Raw genomic sequence first — 7,534 nt, 5'->3', positions numbered from 1 at the left:
CATGGACTAAACGCCCCAACCAAAAGACATAGACTGGCTGAATGGATACAAAAACAAGACCCATATATGCTGTCTTCAAGAGACCACTTCACTCCTAGGGACACATACAAATTGAAAGTGAGAGGATGGAAGAAAATATTCCATGCAAACGGGAACCAAAGAAAGCTGGAGTAGCAATACTCGTATCAGACAAAATAGACTTTAAAATGAAGAATATTTCAGGGACAAAGAAGGTCACTACCTAATGATCTACACACCCCATAGCATCACCACAATATATAAGGCAACTGCTAAAAACCTTAAAAGGAGAAATTGACAATAACACAATCATAGTGGAGGATTTTAACACCCCACTTACAGCAATGGACAGATCAACCAGACAGAAAATCAATAAGGAAACACAGGCCCTGAATGACACACTAAACCAGATGGACTTAGTAGATGTTTATAGGACATTCCACCCAAAAGCAACAGATACACATTCTTCTCAAGTGCACATGGAACATTCTCTAGGATTGATCACATCCTGTGTTCCAAGTCCAACCTCGGTAACTTTAAGAAAATTGAAATCACATCAAGCATCTTTTCTGACCACAACGCTATACGACTGGAAATCGACAACAAGAACAAAACTGCAAAAAACACAAACACGTGGAGACTCAACAACATGCTACTAAACAACCAATGGATCACTGAAGAAATCAAAGAGGAAATTAAAAAATACCTAGCAGCAAATGACAACAAGATACGACACTCCAAAACCTATGGGATGCAGCAAAAGCCATTCTAAGAGGAAAGCTTATAGCAAAACAAGCCCACCTCAGGAAACAAGAAAAAGCTCAAATAAACAAGCTAACTGTACATCTAAAGCAGCTCAAGAGAGAAGAACAGACAAGACCTAAAGTTAGTAGAAGGAAAGAAATCATAAAGATCAGAGCAGAAATCAACAAAAGAGAAACGAAGAAAACCATAGAAAAGATCAATGAAATGAAAAGATGGTTCTTTGAAGAGATCAACGAAATATATAAACCCTTAGCCAGACTTATCAAGCAAAAAAAGAGAGGATTCAAATCAATCAAATTAGAAATGGAAAAGGAGAAGTAACAACGGACACCACAGAAATACAAAGGATCATAAGAGACTACTCTATGCAACTATATGCCAAAAAAAGGAAAACCTAGAAGAAATGGACAAATTCTTAGAAAAGTCCAACCTTCCAAGACTAAGCCAAGATGAAATAGAAAAGATGAATGGACCCATCACAGGAATTGAAATTGAAACTGTGACTAAAAAGCTTCCAACAAACAAAAGTCCAGGACCAGATGGCTTCACAGGTGAATTCTATCAAACATTTAGAGAAGAGCTAACACCTATCTTTCTGAAACTATTCCAAAAATCGTGGAGGAAGGGATACTCCCAAACTCAGTCTATGAGGCCACCATCACCCTGATACCAAAACCAGGCAAAGATACCACAAAAAAAAAGAAAACTACAGGCCAATTTCACTGATGAATCGATGCAAAAATCCTCAACAAAATACTGCAAACCGCATCCAACAATACATTAAAGGATTGTACATCATGATCAAGTGGGATTTATCCCAGGGATGCAAGGGTTCTTCAATATCCACAAATCCATCAGTGTGATACACCACATTAACAAACTGAAGAATAAAAACCACATGATCCTCTCAATAGATGTGGAAAAAGCCTTTGACAAAATCCAACACCCATTTCTGATAAAAACCCTTCAGAAAGTGGGCATAATGGGAACCTACCTCAACATGATGAAGTCCGTATATGACAAACCCACAGCGAACATCATTCTCAATGGTGAAAAGCTGAAAGAATTCCCACTGAGATCAGGAACAAGACAAGGATGTCCACTCTTGCCACTACTCTTCACATAGTTTTGGAAGACCTAGCCACAGCAATCAGAGTAGTAAAGAAATAAAAGGAATCCAAATTAGAAAGGAAGAAGTAAAACTATCACTATTTGCAGATGACATGATACTATACCTAGACAATCCTAAAGACTCTACCAGAAAACTGTCAGAGCTCATCTGCGAATTTGGCAAAGTCGCAGGATACAAAATCAATACACAGAAATCGATGCTATTTCTATACACTAACAATGAAAAAGCAGAAAAGGAAATTAGGGAAGCAATCCCGTTTACCATTGCATCCAAAAGAATAAAATACCTAGGAGTAAACCTACCTAAAGAGACAAAAGACCTGTACTCTGAAAACTATAAGTCACTGATGAAAGAAATCAAAGATGACACAAATAGATGGAAAGACATACCATGCTCTTGGATTCGAAGAGTTAATATTATCAAAATGACTATACTACCCAAGGCAATCTACAGATTCAGTGCAATCCCTATCAAATTACCAAGGACATTTTCACGGAACTGAAAACAAAATATTTTAAAGTGTGTTTGGAAGCACAAAAGACCCAGAATAGCCAAAGACCTCCTGAAAAAGAAAAATGGAGCTGGAGGAATCAGGCTCCCTCACTTCAGACTGTACTACACAGCAACAATCATCAAAACTGCATGGTACTGGCACAAAGACAGACATATAGATCATTGGAACAGGATAGAAAGCCCAGAATTAAACCCACACTCCTACTGCCAACTATCTATGACCAAGAATATACAATGAAGAGAAGACAGCTTGTCAATAAGTGGTGCTGGGAAACTGGACAGCCACAGGGAAAAGAATGAAATTAGAACACTCCCTCACACCATACACAAAAATAAATTCAAAAATGGATTCAAGACCTAGATATAAGACCAGACATTATAAAACTCTTAGAGGAACGCATAGGCCTAACACTCTCTGAAAAACGACAGCAACATCTTCTCAGATCCACCTCTTTTAGAGTATTGACAATAAAAACAAAAATAAACAAATGGGACCTACTCAAACTGAAAAGTTTCTGCACAGCAAAGGAAACCTAAACAAAACGAAAAGACAACCCACAGAATGCGAGAAAATCTTTGCAAATGATTCACTGACAAGGATTAATCTCCAAAATTGATAAACACCTTCTGAAGCTCCATACCAAAAAAACAAACAACCCCATCCAAAAATGGGCAGAAGATCTAAACAGACAGTTCTCCAGAGAAGACATACAGATGGCCGAGAAACACATGAAAAGATGGTCAACATCACTCATTATTCGAGAAATGCAAATCAAAACCACTTTGAGGTACCACCTTACACCAGCCAGAGTGGCCATCATCCAAAAGTCTCCAAACAAGAAGTGCTGGAGAGGGGGTGGAGAAAAAGGAACCCTATGACACTGTTGGTGGGATTGTAAATTGGTGCAACCACTGGAAAACGGTATGGAGATTCCTCAGACAACTTAACTTAGAACTACCATTGGATCCAGCAATCCCACTCCTGGGCATCTCTCCAGAGAGAACCACAACTCGCAAAGACACATGTACTCCAATGTTCCTTGCAGCACTCTTTTCAATAGCCAAGACGTGGAAACCACCTAAATGTCCATCGGCAGAGGAGTGGATCAAGAAGAGGTGGTACATATACACAATGGAATATTACTCAGCCATTAAAAGGAACGAGGTACTGGCATTTTTAGCAACATGGATGGACCTAGAAATTGTCATGCTAAGTGAAGTCAGCCATACAATGAGACACCAACATCAAATGCTTTCACTGGCATGTGAAATCTGAAGAAAGGACAGACGGAACTTCTTTGCAGAACAGATGCTGACTCACAGACATTGAAAAACTTATGGTCTCCGGAGGAGACAGTTTGGAGGGTGGGGGGTTGTGCTTAGGCTGTGGGATGGAAATTCTTTGAAATCAGATTGTTATGATCATTATACAACTACAGATGTGATGAATTCATTTGAGCAATAAAATTTTAAAAAAAAAACTAAGAAAAAAAAATAAAAAAATAAATTAAAATGACTATACTATCCAAGACAATCTCTAGATTCAATGCATTCCCTATCAAGTTACTAATGGCGTTTTTCACACAAGAACAACAACAAAAAATGGTTAATTTGTATGAAACACAGAAGACCCCAAACAGTCAAAGCATTCCTGAGAAAGAAAGTGGAGCTGAAGGAATCAGCCTCCCTGACTTTGTCCTACAAAGCTCAGTCATCAAAACAGTATGGTACTGCCACAGAAATAGAAATACAGATCAATGAAACAGTATAGAAAGCCCAGAAATAAATCCATGCACCTATGGTTAACTAATCCACAACAAATGAGGCAAGAATATACAATAGAGAAAAGAAAGTCTCTTCAATAATTTGTGCTGCAAAAACTGGACAGCTACATGTGAAAGAATGAAATTAGAATACTCTCTAATACCATATACAAAAATAAACTTAACATGGCTTAAAGACCCAACAATAAAACCAGATACTATAAAACTCTTTGAGGAAAATACAGGCAGAACACTCTGTGATATAAACTGCAGCAAAATCTTTGAGATGTACCTCCTAGATTAATGAAAATAAAAACAAAAATAAATCAGTGGGACCTAATTAAACCTAAAAGCTTTTGCACAGCAAAGGAAACCATAAACAAAGCAAAAAGGCAACCCACAGAATGGGAGAAAATATTTGCAAATAAAGTGACTGACCAGGGATTATTCCCCAACTATACACAGGACTCATATAGCTAAATATCAAAAAATGAAATACCTATTAAAAAGTGAGCAGATATAAATAGACATTTTTCCAAAGACATACAGATGGTCAAAAAGCACATGAAAAGATGCTCAACATCACTGATCATTAGAGAAATGCAAATCAAATCTACAGTGAGGTACCACCTCATACCAGCCAGAAGGGCCATCAACAAAATGTCTAAAAAAAGCAAATGCTGGAGAGGGTGTGGAGAAAAGGCAACCCTCTTACACTATTGGTGGGAATGTAAATTGCTACAATCAATATGGTAAACAGTATGGAGGTTCTTCAAAAAAATAAAACCAAACTATTATATGATCCATCAATTCTACTCCTCTACATCTATGCAGAGAAAGCCATAATTTGAAAATACATGCACCCCAGTGTTTACTGCAGTATTTTTTACAATGGCTAAGACATGGAAGCAACCTAAATGTCTAACAGAGGAATGGATGACGATGTGGTACATATATACAATGGAATACTACTCAGCCATAAACAGAATGAAATACTGCCATTTGTAGCAACATGGATGGACCTAGAGATTATCATAGTAAGTGAAGTTAGGTAGTTAAAGACAAATATAATGGTATCATTTGTACGTAGAATCTGAAAAACAGGATACAAATGAACTTATATGCAGAAGATAAACAAAGACTCAGACTTTGAAAACAAACTTATGGTTACCAAAAGGGACAGGTGGAGCGGGGCATGGATGGAGTTGGGGGTTGGTATTGGCATATGCACACTGTGGTATATGTAATTACTGGGCAACAGGGACCTGCTGTATAGCACAGGGAACTCTTACCCAAAATTCTATGATAATTTATATGGAAAAAACATGAAAAAAAAGAATGGATATGTTATATGTATAACTGAATCACTTTGTGTACATCAAAATTATCAACATTGTATCAACTATACTTCAATAAAACTTTTAATAATAAAAATAAAATAAAAACTGTAACTAAAGCCTATGTCTGGGCTGGGAGTATAAAAATGTAGATATTTTGGAATATGTTTGAATGTAAGTGACTAGTAGTTTATTTACAAGTCAATATGTACGAACTCCATGGTAACCACAAATTAAAAACCTATGGTAGGGAGTTCCCTGGTAGCCTAGTGGTTAAGAAACCAATGTTGTCACTTCCATGGCTCAGGTCACTGCTATGACATGGGTTTGATCCCTGGCCTGTAAACTTCCACATGCCACAGGCATGGCCAAAGCAACAAACAAACAAAAAACCTATAAAAGATACACAAAAAATAGAAAGAAGCACAAGCATATTACTAAAGAAAACCATCAGGCACAGGGAAGAAACTAAATAAAAAATGAACAGAGGAGAACTACAAAAACAACCAGAAAGCAAGTAATAAAATGGCGTTAAGTACATACCTATCAACAATTACTTTAAATGTCAATGGACTAAATGCTCCAATTAAAAGACAAAGGGTGGCTGATTGGTTAAAAACCAAGAACCATCTATATATTGATTACAAGAGACTCATTTCAAAGTCAAAGACAAATACGGACTGAAACTTAGGGAATAGAAAAAGGTATTTCATAGAAATAACAAGAAAGAAGTGGTAGCAATAATGACATTAGGCAAAATAGACTTTAAAACAAAATCTATTTAAAAACACAAAAAAGTTGTTATATAATGAAGAAGATCAATACAAGAAAAGAATATTATACTTGTTAACATATATGTACCCAATACAAGAGCATTAAATATATAAAACAAATATTAACATACATACAAGGAAAAATTGACAACAATATAGTAATAATAAAGGACTTTAACATCATGCTTATATCAATGGATAACTTACACAGACAGAAAATCAATAAGGCAACTGTAGTTTTAAATAGATATTTAGAGGACACTCCATTGCAAACAGCAAAATATACAATCTTTTCAAGTGTACATGGAATGTTCTTAAGGTTAGATCACATGCTAGGCCATAAAACAAGTCTCAACAAATTTAATAGTTTGTAAATTATATCAAAGCATTTTAATCCAAACACAACAGTATGAAACTAGAAGTAAATTGTAGAAATAAAAATGCAAAAGAACAACGTGGAGAAACAACATGCTACTAAAAAAAAAGAGTCAGCAATATAATCAAAGAAATCAGAAAATATCTTGGAGACAAATGAAATGAAAACACAAACTTACAAAATCTATGTAATATAGAAAAAGAAGTTGTTAAGAGGGAAGTTCAGACCAATATATGTCTTCCTTAACAAACGAGAAAAATCTAAAACAACCTAACATACTACCTAAAAGAATTAGAAAAAGAACAAAATGCAAAATCAGAAGAAAGAAGATCAGAGAGGAAAGATCATAGAGGAAATAAATAAAAGATAAGAAACAATAGAAAAGATCAATAAGACCAACAACTATTTTTTGAGTAGATAAAACAAAAGTGACAAACTTTTAGCCGGTCTCACCAAGAAGAAAAGTGGGCCCAGATAAAAATGAATTGAAAGAGGAGAAATAACAACTGATACTATAAATACAAAAATCATAAAAGAATACTGTGAACAGATATATAAGAACAAATTGGAAGACCTAGATTAAATACATATTTCTAGAAACATACAGCCTGCTAAGACTGAGTCAAAAAGAAACAGACAATTTGTGAACACTGACCACTAGAAATGGAATAGAATCTGTAATTTTAAAAAACCATCAAACCAAAACAAAAGTCCAAGACCAGATGATTTCACAGGCAAATTTTACCAAAGATAAAAAGAAGACTTTTTACCAATCCTTCACATACCCTCACGAAAGACTGAACAGGAGGGAACACTCCCACACACATTTTATGAAGCCACCATCACTCTAATACCAA

The sequence above is a fragment of the Phacochoerus africanus genome, chromosome 8 (genome assembly GCF_016906955.1).
Source record: "Phacochoerus africanus isolate WHEZ1 chromosome 8, ROS_Pafr_v1, whole genome shotgun sequence".
Taxonomy (NCBI): Eukaryota; Metazoa; Chordata; class Mammalia; order Artiodactyla; family Suidae; genus Phacochoerus; species Phacochoerus africanus.
Note: the sequence above shows the minus strand (reverse complement) of the source record.